Here is a 16,834-nt window from a genome sequence, read left to right on the forward strand (position 1 = left end):
TTACAGCTCTTCAGTTGTAAAGATGTGTTGAGTGTTTATTATAGAATTGGTTAAGAATACACATCATCACTTCAAGCTACACCTTTTATTTCCTTTTCTAAAGATTAGGCACTTTATTTTAGTTTACTTAAATTTAGTATTTATTATTAGAGTAGTTATTATTTATTATCCCTCCAGTTTGATGTGAAAACTGAAATATTCTTGAAATATTATTTGATTTGACAGTCCGTTGTTGACTAAAAACATATGTTGATACAACTATACATTATGGTACTGAATGATAAGGCAGGGTAGTTGTTTTGATGTTCCGGACCTTTGCTTCGGGAAATTTTCTCTAACTGGACCTCTTTGAATTGTAATTGAATACCCCTGGTTTACTTGATTTAAATGACTTTCTCGATTAAAAATAACTATAAAAGGAAGTGCATGATAAATTATACCACTACTCTTTAAATCATTAACCCCAACCATGTTCAGATCCTTCACAGCACAGGGGAGATACTGAGGCCAAATACGAGAAAAAAATCGATTGAATCCGATGTCACATTATTAAGCTCCAATTCTGGTGCTGATGTTACGGTGTTGTAGCGGTGGGATTGGGGCTAGGAGAGGGCATGAGGGCAGATGCCTGGATCAGTGTCCTGGGTCAGTGCTAAATCCCATCGCTCATCCCTATCAGTGTGGAAGAGATGAGAATTAATCTTTAGCCCCCCCCAGAGAAAGACCCAGAGGCAGAGTGAGAATTAAATGTTTAAATGTGAAATGGACTATTAGTGAACCACTAAAATACAAATGGTTTACTGCAGTGCAAATGCTGATTGAGAATCAGTCTTTGACATTGTGCACAGCCATGGAGCCAAGCCCTAAAATGCTGCTTGGGTTTTAGATGGCTGTCTGTCATTTTCTCTTCCCCTCCTGTTTGATTCTCTCAATATTTCTTGTCTCTGTATGTATGTCTCTGTATGTGCCCTTCTTGCCCACAGCAACTTTATGCCATCCTGTGACCCTGTATCTCAGCAAGGTTCCAATCAACACACCGCAAGTGGCTCAGAAAGCAGAATGGGCAATCATCCCTTTCTTTCACCCCACCATCAGATTCAAGACAATTATGCTCGTCACTGTAGTTAGGTGCAATAAAACCTTCACAAGTAAAAAGCCAATAACATTATTAATACTGCTCTTCAACAAGCATAAACATGTATGTTAGACAGCGGTTTAACACCTTTCTCTGCTCCTCCATTTCAGGAGTTACCTAGTCAAAACCCTGTAGTGACGGTGTCTGCCCCCCTACCATTGAAATTAGTTAGATCAAAGGTAAACAGAAGAGGAGCTGTGTATAAAAACCTCATGAAAATTAAAACCACAAGAGCAATAGTGCAAAAGAATTGGATAATTAAATGTGGACTCTTAAACATCAGATTTCTCTCCTCTAAAGGTGAACTGGTAAATGAATTAATATCAGATTATAATAGTGATTTATTTTGTCTTACTGAAACCTGGCTGGGTGATGGAGAATATGTTAGCCTAAATAAACCCACTCCTCCCAGTCATATTAAACCTAAAATAAATTATAACTCATTTGAAAGCCTTGTTCTTAGTCTTTCACATCCAAAGTTAAGGACTAAACCTTAAAACGGATAACGGATTTTAATATTCATGTGGACGTTTAACCACACCCTTGACCTTGTTCTGGTATATGGTATTGAAATTGAACATTTAATAGTTTTAAATTTTATCTGACCACTATTTGATAACTTTTGAGTTTGTATTGCTGAACTACACACCATTAGGCAAACATTTCTATACAAGATGTCTGTCTGATAGTGCTGTAGCTAAATTTAAGGATGTGATTCCATCAGCTTTTAATTCATTATCTAGTCACATAGTAACGGAGGACTCCTCTGCTAATTTCAGTCCTTCCCAAATCAATCCTCTTGTTGATAGTGCTGCAGGCTTGCTGCGAATGACACTTGACTATGTTGCCCTTCTAAAAAAGAAAATAATAAAACAAGCTCCATGGTATAACACTGAAACTCGCAAATGAAAGCGAAACTTGAGAGGAATTGGCATTCCACCAAACTGGAAAATTCTCGTTTAATTTGGAAAGAAAAAGTGTCCTGTTTTTTTCTCGTTTTTGTTCTCCCACTGTTTTGTTCTCCTGTATTCTGCCTGCCTCCCTGTGTCTCCTCCCCTGCATGTTCTCCTCCTCTCTCTCCTTCTCTCCTGAGCCCAGCCAACGACCCGCACCTGCACCTTATCAGCCACCTCGTCAGCCTGCCACACTGCCAGTAATCACCTCATCCCTGCCCGTATATCAACCCCGGTTCTCCACACCATCTTCGCTTGATCGTCGTTGCGCCCAACCCGGTGCCAACCTCTCCAGCTCTGGTTAAACCTCAGATGTGATCTCTGATTTCCAGCCCCGAGTTATTCCCTGTGTTAACTCTGTCTCTCTCTGCTTTCCCTCCCAGGTTCACTCACCCTTGTCCTCCGTTCTGTTGGCTGGGCTCATCCTCCGGTCCTCTCCTCTCGGGCTTCCTCCACGGCGTCCTCCCAGCTCCCCCCGCTTCTCGCCTCACCGCCGACTACTCCTCGGCCCTCCATGTCCATGTCCCCCGGCATCCACCTCTCCTCCATCTCCTCTTCCCTAGCCCCACTGTAAACTTTAAATAAACCTCCTTCCCACTGAGTGTTGCGTTTGGGTCCATTCTGTCCAATCATAACAAGTGGTGAAAATTACAAATCTCTTAATTGCATCAGACAAAGGACTTTGTACTGTACTGTACTTTGTACCTCCAGCACCACTGTGAGGAATCTTGGAGTTATCTTTGATCGGGACATGTCGTATAACGCTCATATTAAGCAAATTTCAAGGACCGCCTTTTGTTCACCTACGTAATATTACAAAAATCTGGAACATCCTGTCTAAAAATGACTTGTTACTTCTAGGCTGGATTACTGCAATTCCTTATTATAAGTCTGCTCAAAAAAGTCAATTAAGACTCTTCAGCTGATCCAGAATGCTGCAGCACGTGTTCTGACAGGAACCAGGAAAAGATGATCTCTTTTCCTGGTTCCTGTCAGAACACGTTCTCCTGTTTTAGCTTCTCTGCATTGGCTTCCAGTAAAATCCAGAATAGAATTTAAAATTCTTCTTCTCACATACAAAGCTCTTAATGGTCAGGCACCATCTTATCTTACAGATCTTATAGTACCTTATCCCACCAGAGCACTGCACTCTCAGAATGTGGTTCATAGAGTCTCCAAAAGTAGAATGGGAGCCAGAGCATTCAGCTATCAAGCTCCTCTCCTGTGAAACCAGGTTCCAGTTTGGGTTCGGGAGGCAGACACCGTCTCCACATTTAAGGGTAGGCTTAAGACTTTCCTCCTTGTTAAAGCTTATAGTTAGGGCTGGCTCAGGTGAGTTCTGAACGTATGCTGCTATAGGCCTAGACTGCCGGGAGACTTCCCATGATGCACTGAACTCCTCTCTCCTCCTCTTTCTCCTTCTGTATGCAACCTCATCCCATTAATGTATGTTACTAACTTGACGTCTTCCCTTTCCCGTAGTCTCGTGATTTCTCGACCCTCTCCTCTCTCTTCCTATCATTTTCTGCAGGTGTTTCTGGCTCTGGAGCTGCGGAGTTGGATCTGTGGTTGCGAGTCACCTGCTGGCCCCATGTTCCTGCTCTACACCCTCTGCTACAATTATTGTTACTAGTCTTATCGTTATTGTTATCATTAACATTACGATTATTATCATAAACAGTACTTTAAATATCTGTACCAGTATTCATTCAGTCGATAGAACATTACCTTTACTGTCTGTACCTCTGTGTGCAGGGCATCCAATACCAACGTTTTCAGAAAAAGTGACAAAACTTAGTTATTTGGTGTCTGTGTGAGACGCACCACAGACACCTTTTTGAACTGAAGGTTCGGTTATTCTTGTGTTACTCAAATCTAGAAACTGCACACTCCGCCACTGGCCGTGTTCGAAAGCAGCCTGTATCAACCTTTCGCAAGCTGTGAAGATACTTTTACTTGCCATTTATGGCATGTATAAATATTTCGCAGCTGTGAAGATACGCCTAGCCTATGCACTGTATAAAAAATCTAAGTCAGATGTTCACTGGATTGATTCTGATTGCCTAAATTAGAAAGGTGAAGAAGAGAAAGGTTTCTCTAAATTGCTTGGTTGCTACTTGTTTTTTTAGCAATGTCCAAGGGGAATTCATTTAATTGAATGTCACCAGTGAAACTGATCTTGGCTTTTACTCAGTGTAGTGAACAACGGTGTGGATCTGTGCATTTTATATTGAATAAATTTGGAGCTACTCCAAATTCCTCTCTCCTCCCCCAGAGAAGAAGGGGGAGGGGTCAAAGTTGCTTTCTTTAAGTGCTATCCCCGATCATAAAACTGGCACCTTTTTGATTCCAAAGCTGATAACGCGGGGCCTGACTGTTAAACTGACAAAGGGACACAAACCAGCCATTAGCATTTCCCTGAACAGCCTATCAAAACTGGACCCCCCACACATGTTTCCGTGGCAACTGACCTTACTCTTTGTTTTATTACCACATCAAAAAGTTAAAAGTTTAATTAAATCTTTAGTTACTTGATTACGTTTGCCTCTATTTGAGTAGTTATGTTAACATGTTGATGCTATCTGTTGTTGATATTAGTGCTGAAAAGAGAGTTACTTTTGTAGTGTTTTTATTTTCAGCAAGACACTCCTTCATCTAATGTAATCAATGCTTGTTCATAATACTTTCCTACAAAATTCCTTTAGAAATGATGATAAAGAAATGTTTTACTATACTCTTAACCGCCAGCTTGAATTTAAGGATGAATCAACAATATTCCCCAGTTCCTAAGGAGAGACGATCTTTGATTAATCTAAGCTTTCCTCATGTAACCTGAGCTCCCCCAAGTGGACGAAATAAGTATTACATACCATCGTTGGAAATGCCGTTAAATGTATAAATATCCTGACCAATAATGTGACAATTGTTTCCTGTTACCAAATGCCTAGAACAGTACAACCGTTTGACCATTGAGGTTCAACTGTGGAAAATATTTGATTATAATACGCGCAAATAGATTTCTTTTCTTTTAGACCTTAAGTTTAAAAAGGCAGTCCCTTGGGAAACCTGAAACGCCCCCTGGGGAACCACGCCCCAGGCAAATAAAGAGCGACACGCTCTTCGCTCTCGGCTCTCGGCTCTCTCTGGACGCCAGCCGACGCCCTCAGAGTCGACCAGCGAGACAGGCCTTTTGATTCGCTTGAAGCTACACCCGTGAAGTGCCGAGACATTGATCTGCCCCTCAGTTTGTTTTATTTTCTTTATTACTTTTGTTTTGTTAAAGTTATCAGTCCGTTAAGTTCCACTGGACTAATTCAGGAACGACCAAGTTCCATTTTAAGCCTTTTCCGTCGAGCCAACTTCAACGAGGTCAGATCAAGCCACGTGGTCTCGCCAGCGACAACGAAGGAAACCTGAAAACAGCCGAATTGCCAGACGGAGGAGGCGTTTTCAATCAGACACGGAGAACCCCGGAGAATCCCTAGCAAAAGCCAGGATCGGCAGCTAGCGTGGGACCAGCAACAGGCCAAAGCAGGCCGCCACAAGCAGTAAGACTTAACACACATTCTGTGGTCAGATTTCCTTTTTAACTCCTAAACATAGCGTTAGCTTACTTTCATTAGTTCTTCTATGCCGTATGAGTCAAATGTTTCCCACAATCGAACCTCCGTTTATCATTGTTCAGCAATTGTTTATTTTCCCGGTATTCAACCATCTTTTTATCACATTAGTTAGAGAATAAAGTCACTGTAATATAATCAAGAACTGTGTTTGTTGCCTATTTCTACGTCCCTGCCAAGAGAATTGACCCTTTAGATATGAGACTGACTGACTGATTTAACATAATTGAGCGATTATTAACTAACTGATCACTAGTGATAATTGTATAATTATTCAAAACTACCTAGAGGTCCGGAGACTCTAGGTTTATAACAACTCCGGTGGTGCCCTGAAAGGAGGAATAAAATTAGATTTTATGAATATTAAAATTCATAATTGGGTATCAATTCTCATAAATTTATTAAAATGCATAACTAAATTTAGGTTTGCTACATCAGGCTACAAGCTGTTATTTATTTAGGAAACAATAATTTTTGAGATTCATAAGGAGAGAGTATTCTATACAACTGTTTTTGGGGCTTTACACATAGGTGTCCCTATAGGCTTATCCTACTTAATTTAACAAGGGGCTGCTTGCGTGTTATTGCCACAATAATTATTTGTGTTGTTCTAACTGATGCACAGCAGATGAAACACTTGGCTATTGCTCCAAAAAAGAAGATCTCTGGATCCCACACGTAACTTTGTGTAGTTTATTAACCAAGTACTTTTATACTTTAACTTGAGTTTGTCAAATGGTAATATTTAAGTTGGCCTGCCCCTACTGCTGAAAGAAATCCTAGAGGAAACTGCATCCCTACTCAAGAGAAAATGGCAGCAGCTAAAGACAAAGTTTATGATAATTTAGAAAGAGTCCATCTCTGGGGGACGGAGGGGGGACTGTCATATCATTTTTGACATGAAAGCATGTTTGTTGCCACACTGTGCCCAAAATCTGATTCATTTACTTTCTTTTTTTATAAAGATTTAACATGACAACTGTCTTTAGTCTGTTGGTATTTGATAACTGCTAATAAATAAAACAATTTGTTTAGGTCCAAAGTAAAAATTGCCTTCATTTGTAGAGTTACAGGAGTTGTCAGCTGTTATCAGATTGAAATTGCTGAGATGTTGTCAAGATATAGGATCCATCAATCCATCCATCCATCGTCAACCGCTTATCCTGCATACAGGGTCGCAGGGGGGCTGGAGCCAATCCCAGCTGACATTGGGCGCAAGGTGGGTTACACCCTGGACAGGTCGCCAGTCCATCGCAGAGATATAGGATCACTATACATAATAATATGAGAAAAAATGTGTAGCTCCTAATAGGCGATAGTGCTTAAATAGTGCTTATATACAAACTCCACAAATGCCCGACCACAACGTACTGTCCATGGCAGTTCAGCAAAATCAGCCTGGACTTTTCAAACCTGCAAGTACCATGTAACCATGTATGTAATTAAGTAAACCAGCTAGTGTTCAGAACATGCTAAAAAAAATAAAAACAGCAGCATACAAAAAATGTCAAAGCAGTACATGCAGTAATATGAAGCTGGAGCTATATCTGGGCCATATATCTGTTAAAGCAGCTTTATTTGGCTTGGTTCAGGCAAGTTGAGGCCAAAACAAAGTGTGACAGAGACAGATTAAATGCTGCTTTATCAGTCACATGGAGCAGAAGACTATGAAAATCCCTTGATATTATTTTCAGTGATTTCTCACCTGATACCAGATTCCCGTTTTTTTGTTTTTTATTACAGGGAGCCAACAATAGAGGAAGAAATTATAGGTTAAACTCTTTTTATATACAGTCTATGGTCACACTGTGCCAAGACACAAGCTTGGTTCAGTAAAAGTCAGGTTTGTTAGCATGACCTGTGCATACTACCCTGCTGTATTTTGTAGCAGTTTGCATGTTAGTGTTAAGGTTAAGTTGCCCCCCTTCCAGTGGACCACCATGGGACAAGAAATTTTTTGATCCCGTTTGAAGTGTGCCCTGAATTACACACATGATGTTTAAATGTCAAGAAAGTCACAATGTGTTGTAAAACTGTTGAAGGATAAAACTGTGAAAATACATAATTACAAAGACCACAAACCCAAAAGTCAAGTGACATCATAACTTTTTCTGTCACTGACTGAAGCTAACATTACTGAAGCTAAAATCAAATAACTTGCATGTATATTGTGATGTATATTGTGCAAGACAAAAAATGTAGTTGAATGTTTTTCACACAAAACTACATGTTACTTTACTGTTTTATGATAAACTGTGACTTTCTTGACGGACAAAATTATCTTTTAAATTCATTTGTGTAATTCAGGGCACAGTTCAAACGGGATAAAAAATAAGTTGTCTTTCGCCATTGACCACCGTGCATATTTTTTCTTAAATAAGGTCCCATAGGGTGGAAGCAAGAGCAAGGGACTTTATGCACTCTATTGCCGTGTTTTGCTACTTTGAGGCTGTAGGTTTGGTTGAGTAATTGAACTGTCCATAAATCACATACACAATTTAAATAACTAAGTGAAGTCCAGTACAGCACAACTACAAAGTACAACCTCAAAATGCACCATATAATTGAGTCAATGCAAAAACATCTAATGTAGCAGTCCCTGCTCATTTCTAGTAAGGTAGCATTTATTGTAGGGCTATTGCATTGTATTACATCATAACACATTACAATACATCATTTCAGTTTTTATCCCTGGTCACTCAGTGTGTTTGTTCACTAATCAAAAGAGACTCATCAAGCACATTATCCAGAGTCCAGAGCTGGCAGTTAGACACTGCTTGATTCTTGCATTTTTGTACACCCAGTCACAGATCTTTCCTCATTATATGAAAGCATTGTTTACTAAACCAAGGCTGCCAATCTCTCCCTCTTATTATCTTAAGTATATCCTCTCACTACGCCGTACCCCTCTAGTCATTCAGCATGCATACATACACCAGTACAGTAAATACAGTTGTTTGAACCAGCGGAAACATTGCCCTACTTCAATCATTTGCATAATGCTCAGTAGACACACATACACATGCAGGCACATCTGACATCTGTGCTGTAGAGCAACCATTACAGGTGATGCTGCTATTTAAAGATATTTTTTACTGTGCTTCTTTCTAAAATAAGGCTGTAGAACCCAAACATTAAGACTGAAGCTCTTTGTCATGATCTATCTGCAGCATCATGTGCTACCTGAGCTTTGTACATGCTTTTTGCAAACATTTTACTGATTCAACAATCATGTGGCAACATTTCTTGTCCAATATTCTGATCTGATATTTTGGAAAAAAAAAATTTCCTTCTAGGATTGTGTCAATGATGTTGTTGCAGGATGTCCACTAAGTAAGAGGAGCAATCAACAATCACTCTTGTGAGACTTGTTGAACATCCTAGGTAAGAGCTGTAGCTGTACCAATTTGGTATGGATTTAGATATGGTTGTGTTGGCTGGCTTAGTTTTGCAAAAAAGAATACCTCAATTTGAAAAGCAAGTTGTTGGAAATGTTTACAGAAACTATCTTCAACACCCATTAAACTCTCTGCATCCTTCTCTCTCTCTCTCTCTCTCTCTGTCACACACACTCTTTCTCTCTCTCTCTTTCTCACACACACACACACACTGCTGCCTATGTACTTCAAACCAAAGACAAAGCCTCTGTCAAGTGGGATTTAGCAGCGACATGGGCAGAGTTGGCAAGGATTGTGAGTGACATCATTTGGAAGCAGAGCCTCCTCTGCATGAACAGGAGGGTTATAAAAGAAGCTGGAGGAGGACAGGGAGCAGCTTGATGTGTTAGACATTTTTGGTTTGTGTGTGTATGTGCGTGTGAAAGAAAAAAGGGAAAGAGTGTGTGTTTATATGCTCCGCGGTCTGTCTGTCTGTGAAAATTTCAACATAAGATATTTGTGATGGACGTTGTTACAGTTGTCTGGAAGGTTGTAATCATAGTCATTACTGAGAGAGAGATATATGGAGAGATAGACAGAGAGCGAGAGAAAGAGAGAACGAGAGGAGACAAAGACACCCAGCACATTTCAGGTTGTACACGATATGAACAGCAAAGCAATGACATCCTTATCAGAGAACTCACTTCTCTATACCCATTATATCCTCCATTCATGCTCACACCAGGATCATACTCAATCTGTCATTCAGTTGTTATACTGAGTACCGTGTGCAAATTTCATTGGAAGGATCCCATTATACAAATATACTGAGATGCAACTATTCAGACAAGTTAATTAATTGCAATATCCTAGACAACTTGCAAGAAATTGGGTGCTGAAGTTAAAGCATGCACTTCCAATGTATAAACTAAAGTAATTTTTCTCCACATGAATCTGTCTTTGCTCTGCCTCCGTCTGTCATTTTCTATTTCACGGAGCCCTGACACTGTCACAGTCTTTCTATTAATCTCAGTAAACACTTCCTGAATGCTCACTGAGCTGGTCCATTATGATGACAAAATCAACACAGCCCAGTGCTGCAGTCCATCAGTCAATTTGCATAAGGGCAAATTTGGGTCAAACAGCTGTAGTGTGATAACAAGTTATTGGGTTTTTCCCAAAGAACAATGTGCTTCAAACTGTACAAGTGAGGAGTCTTGTAAACACTTTGGTAAACATCTTTTCATCTTTGGATGATGATGGATTAATGCTTCTTTCTTGTACAACCATTTCCACAAATAAATGTCAGTTTCTTGTATTTACTGTGATCATTTATGTTTACGTTTCTGAACTGCTCCATGTGGCACTCATTGTTTTTGGTACTTTTGCACACTGTAACCTTCATTCAAGTGCAAGGCAACAGAACCAAGTATTGATTGCCCAGAATAGAGCTCACAAAAATATTGATTGCCTGGAAATGTTCCACTATAAAGAGACTGCATAATCATGACAGAGTAACAGAACACACAATGAGCTGAGGGACTTAACCAAATGTTTTAAGCTTGAGGAAAATTGTAATTAACGAGCTTCTTCAAGTGGACTTTTTATTAAATAATATAGATATAGATTTCAAGTTAAAGTAAGCATTTTCAATACAGGCACACTGGTTGGGATTACCTGTTCTACAGCATCTAGTGACAAGTTAAAAGGATAATTGAGGTTCGGAAGGCATAGCATCTCACATAAGCTGCGTTTCGACCAAAGGAACTAACCCCAGAACTAGGAACCTTTGGAGGAACTCACTGCATTCCCACCAGAGGGACCAGGGTCTAAATGTAGTTCTGGGGTCTTCATTTTACACCCTAAAAAGAGCTTGCTCGGGGGGTAGTACTTTCCGAAAGTACCGGGTACTTTGGAGGGGCGGGGCTTGCCTTGCAGTGAATTTCTAAATGGGCGAGTAGAGGCTACTGGCTTTAACTGGAGAATGTCTGGTGTTTGTCTGCTACTGCACCTCTCTTTTCCACCATTGTTTGCAAACCAATAAATCACAATCAGCAGTCAAATAGCACACGTCTGGCCGCTGTCCGCTTGAGATCAATCGTCGACATTAAATGTAAATAGCAGCCTGCCTGGGTGTGTTTACAGCGAACAGCTGATGGAGTTACTACTGGGTCCAGAGTTGTTGTTTTTAAGTTTTCATCAGTCAGGAAGTTTTTACACAGAGCTGAAGTCGGTCTCCTCCTCTTCAAAACCAGCTGAACAGCTGATTACAGCAGGTAATAAAGCTTGTTAAAATCACGTTCCTCTGAAGCTCAGGCGAAACAGACGTGAGTCCTGCAGCTGATCTGCAGCTCTGGTCGCTGGAAATGTTTTAATGTTTCATCTTCTAAACTGTCGCAATTAAATTTTTGCGTTGTTTTATCTGTGCTGCAGTTATTTTAAGAACTTGATGGTTTTATCCAGTTTGTTATCCACACGTCTTGTGGATTTCCACCTGAGATCGTACATAGGCATTAAATTTATAGCTGGGAAACAGCAGCCAGCGTTCAGCAGTGTGTTTACAGCGAACAGCTGATGGAGTAACGCTAAATATACTGGGACCGAAGTTGTTGTTTTAAGTTTTCTTCAGCCAGGAAGTTTCTACATGGAGACTAAGTCGGTCTCCTCCTCTCCAAAACAAGCGGACCAGCTGATTGAAGCAGGTAAAGCTCGTTAAACATCCCGTTCCTCCAACACAGGCGGACACAGACATGTGCTGCCAGCTGATCTGCAGCTCTTGTTAGCTGGAAATGTTGTAATAACCTTCCAAATTGTCGCAAATTTATTTTTGTGCAGCTTCCTCTGTGCTGGAGTTATTTTAAGAACTTTCTGGCTTTATCCAGTTTGTTATTAAATGTGTAACGAACTTTATCGCATCTCCTCATTATAGCCTACTCCCACACAAAAAAGCTGCTTTAATGGTTAAGTTAAGCCTATTGTTTTTCATTATATTCCAGTCAAATCTGTTGTTCATTTACAAATGTTGCTCATGGATAGTGGTTACAAATAATGATGCCTGTGCATCGCTGTGTACAGCCAGGCCTACAGCCTACGTCAGCTGGTTAATTTGCCTAATCTTCGCAGGTCTTTAGACCATGTGGAATCGCACACAACAGTGGGCTGAAGGAACCTTTTAGTTCCTTGAAAAGAGATCTGAGGACTTAAAAGTCCCGGGTACTTAAGGTCAAAAAGTGCCTATAGAGGGGAACTACCAACTACCAGGTGTCAAGATCCTGAGATAAACTCACTAAACATCACTTAAGTGTAGTTTGAGGATCACAAGATTAAGTTGTAAAAATGTTTGTCTTTCCACTATTTTAACATTTATAATAATATTTTAGTATTTATGTGTCTTCCCTGCTGTTACGATTGTGGAAAATGACGTGCTGCTACTGGGAACAAGCCCTGTATTGTCTTTGGAAATACAATTAATATTACAAAACCTGTTTATGATGGAAGGCACACACAGGTACTGCAGCTTTCCCAACACCTTGTCATACTTTGTGTGTTTAGATTGTCTATCCTGTGTAAACACCATATGGTCAGGATTTCTCCAAACCAAAAGAAATTTAGTCTAAATCTAATGTAACAAATGGCTCTGCTGTCATGTGGGCGACCCAGGAGGAATATGCCTCTGACCCATTTTTTGCTCCAGACCATTAGTTTAAGAAACCCGGACATATGGTGTTGGCTGTAGGGTGGATTTTGTGTTTGGGCTGGGAAAAGGGAGCTTGAGTTAAACACTTTTGTTAAGAGGCAGATGTGTGTTGTGGTATTATGTAGCCTGAAGCGACGGCTCCCTGAGTAAAATAAGCCAACCACAATTCTCTCCTATTTCCTCTCCAAATTACTGTTAATGCAAAGACAAGCTAGCATGTGTGATTGCTGCTATTAGCGCTGCTATTAGCGACACTTCTACTGCTAAAACAAAATATGATAAATGGAACAACTGTTGTGCATACAAACAATGAAAATAAATCTAGAGAAAGCCTTTTTGGCTGGGGCAAACAAGTGGATGTTTACCATGTTCTTTTCCCACCAATCCCCTTTATTTAAGGTATTCAGACTGGGTTTAAGGGTTGACAAAGGCCATCTTGCTAAAGCTTCACTTGACCTATTTTAATCGCCTCTTGTTGTGCTTAGGCACCATGATGCCAGCATGTGGTGATCTAAACTGACCCCTATCATACAGCACAGGAGGAACTCAGCAGAAGAACAGGCCAGAGCTCCATTCTCGCTGTCTAAGTCCTTACACTTAATCCCCCAGTGAGGTTGTCTGTGAGCGATATCACTACAAGAGTATAGCAAACCCCCCTGGGGTGAAAACCAACTGCAGTGTGTTGCCAGAGCTTCACTGCTCCCTCCCTCTTCTTTTTTCTCAGTTTCTCCATCTCTCAATTTAAACTGAAACACACACACACACACACACACACACACACACACACACACACACAAACACACACACACACCCCTCACTTTCCAAATCAGCTACATGCCTTGTACATATATGCACACTTTCACAAAACCTCCATCAATCTTTCTCCATGTCCTTCCATGTACCTTTCGTGTCTGGCTCATTGCCCCCCTGAAACACACACACACACACACACACACACACATATATATATAAGGATGTACATGTATGGATACCTGCCAAACCCTGGTAAGTGACATCACTCACTTTTATATGGTCAGCTGAGTCAGCAGATTTCTCTTTCACTCTGGCGTGTATTCGACAAGAGACCGTCTGTGATTTCCTTTCTCAATCCAGCTGTCATTAATCATTCTTCTTCTCTCTCTCATTCTTCTCTGCTTGACCATCTAGGAAGGATTCAAACTAATCTATAATTCAGCCCAAACACAGAGGGCAAAAATATCAGGTCTGGAAATGTCAACTTTACGAATGTATTCCATTATCGATTACATTTAATCACACTGCAGTAAAAAATATCCTCAAACCACTAGTCTGCAAATTTTCAATTGAAGTTCAGATGTTAGGGCTGACTACAGAACACCCCATAAGATTCAGTGTTTTGTCTATTGACACTTCAGGAGGGCAGCAGAGCATCAAAAAGTAAGGAATCCTCACATACCATTATAAACAATTAAGTAGTTTCAAGAGCCCAGGACTCATATAGGTAACTTTCAGCTCCAGAGACAGAAAAATACTAGGATTGCAATTACACGCAAGAGAGTGAGGATTCATTTCTAGTACCATTTTTTCTTTGCTTAGTTTGCCATAGAGAGAAAAGAGACTATTACTTCTTGTTTATTGCTCTCCTTGTGGTGCTGTTTACCGCTTGGACAGAAGGATTAGGTCTGATCTCAATTTTCCGTCTTCATCCCCTTGTTCTTAATTCCATTTAAATGCTTGTCTGAACACAAGCCAGGTCGTCCCTAAGCCTACTTTCCATCTCACTTCATTAACATTGTTGCTGCTCTCCAGTTAAATCCCAGCTGAATAGCAAATAATTGGATGTCCCTCCTGATGTTTTAGTGGGCGAAGACACATTGCACACTCATGGAGCTACTTCAAACCTCTGCTGCATGTTCACCTTCTCAGCCCTCTTTTACCAAAAACAAAAAGATGTGCACTCGAAAAAATCAACAGCAAATTTCCTGGTTTTGAAAAGCAGTACACAAGAAATATAAAAATGTAATGTTTGTTTTTTTTCTCATAAAATCTTGCGTAAGTAGAACAATTTACAATTGTGACTAGGCTTCAGCTTCTCTGTTACGAACACACGTTTGTTATGCAACCCATAACAAAGCCATAACCTAACATTTAATATCAGCAACGTTAACCTTAGCGAGCTGTCAATAAGAAAACAACACAACATACTGTACATAATTGAAATCTAACGTTGAGTTATATTTTTAGTATTACAGACACAACTGTTGTATTTTTTCTTGTCCACCTCTGAGGCATGGGTGTTGCCTTCTGCAATTGCAATAATGACCGGTTGCAGTGGCGGTTCCATGGCTTTGCATTGTGGTACGCAGGTAGACTGGTCCAATGCATACTGGAGATTTTTCCGAATCATCACAACATCCAGGTATTTTTGGCATACTGCAAATTTTGCTTTTGTATCCATACTGCACACTACATGCTATATTTTGGCCTAATCACTATAACATTCTGCTAGTACATATAGGCAGTTTCGAATGCAGCCACTGTTTTATATTTAAAGTAGCCTAACCTTCCGAAGATTTAGACTTTAGACTTTGTGTCATTGGACACATTGTGTGTTGTTTAAGTTCTGCCAGACAGGTGAAAAGGTTGAGATGTTTTACGGAAATATGTTGACATTTTGGATTTTTCAAAATGTTAAAAATGCTAACAAGCATTCTTGAGCAACTAAAGTATCAACAGAAACTGTTTTCTCAAAATATGGGAAAAGCCTGGTATAGAAAAAGTGCAAACTGAAATTACACATCAACGTACCTCCTATTTGGATGGAAAGCAACAAGGTGTCATGTGCATACATGGAAATTAGACACAGCGTGTTAAGAAAAATAATTGGAAATGCCATTTATGATTTGCATTTAGATGAGAAGATTTTCATTTTGTACTGATATTACTATCATGGGGCCTGTGGGAAATAATAGTGCAGGTGAGAGAGAGTCAGCAGTGCTGACTGAGCAAGGTTCAGTGCAACAGAAATAAGACCTTGCTCATTTATATACATACAGGCAAAGCTTTATTTGCTGGTGTCATTGTTAGTCAAAATGCTTGGAAGCTAATAAAGGTTCATAAGTGAAAATAATTTTAAGTACTGTAATGCTAATAATAAATTTTGCAAAATAAAAATCGAATCCTTGAAACATGTAGCAGATAAAGATGTGATTATGTTACTACTTATTTAGACATAATATTGAGTAAAAGACACTAATACAAAGTTAATAGTTACAGGAGATTGTAATAACTATTGCAGCCATAGACATGTCTATAAAGATGCTCTCCACTTAGGGCTGGATGATATATGGCCTAAAATCAAAATCACGATTAATTGAACATTTGACATCAATTACAATTAATGAATGATTATTTTGTTTTTGTTTTTTTGCCCTCATAGTTCACTGAAAAGGTCTGTACTGTAAATATGCTTGTCTATTAAAGGTGGGATATTTTTTCTATTCTGATTCTGAAATCAGAGGTGCAGCAGCAGACAATCTCTGGCATGTACATAACAGAGCATCGCCTGCTGAATGAATGACCACCACTACCGCGCTAAAATTTCACATGATCATTGATATCAATGCACAACTAACGATTTTCACTTGCAAACTGTGGAAGCACAGTAACACTCAATGCTTGGCTAGCTCCTTTTCCTCATTCTTCAAAGGACATCTACGTGACAGGTGCTGTTATAACGGCAGCGAAGTTAGGTCTTTTAAAGTGGTCATATTATGCTAATTTTCAGGTTCATAATTTTATTTAGGGGTCGACGTTTTGTCACTGTCTTGTCTTGTGTGTGCTGCAGCTCAGTGTATTTCTCCACTGTTGGTTTTGAGGGCATGCCTAACTAGTTGCTAGGCAAGCACTATGACGGGTGTTACAAAGTGACGCAGATAGTTTACGGAAGTAAACGCTGGACTACAAGCGAGCTGTTTTCAGGCACATCAGGAGCACTGTTTTCTGTGGGAGATGGTAACTCCCTTTTGGGGTGGACTTTTGGATTTTTCACTTTGCTTACCTATTACATGCAC

The sequence above is a fragment of the Micropterus dolomieu genome, linkage group LG05 (genome assembly GCF_021292245.1).
Source record: "Micropterus dolomieu isolate WLL.071019.BEF.003 ecotype Adirondacks linkage group LG05, ASM2129224v1, whole genome shotgun sequence".
Classification (NCBI taxonomy): Eukaryota; Metazoa; Chordata; class Actinopteri; order Centrarchiformes; family Centrarchidae; genus Micropterus; species Micropterus dolomieu.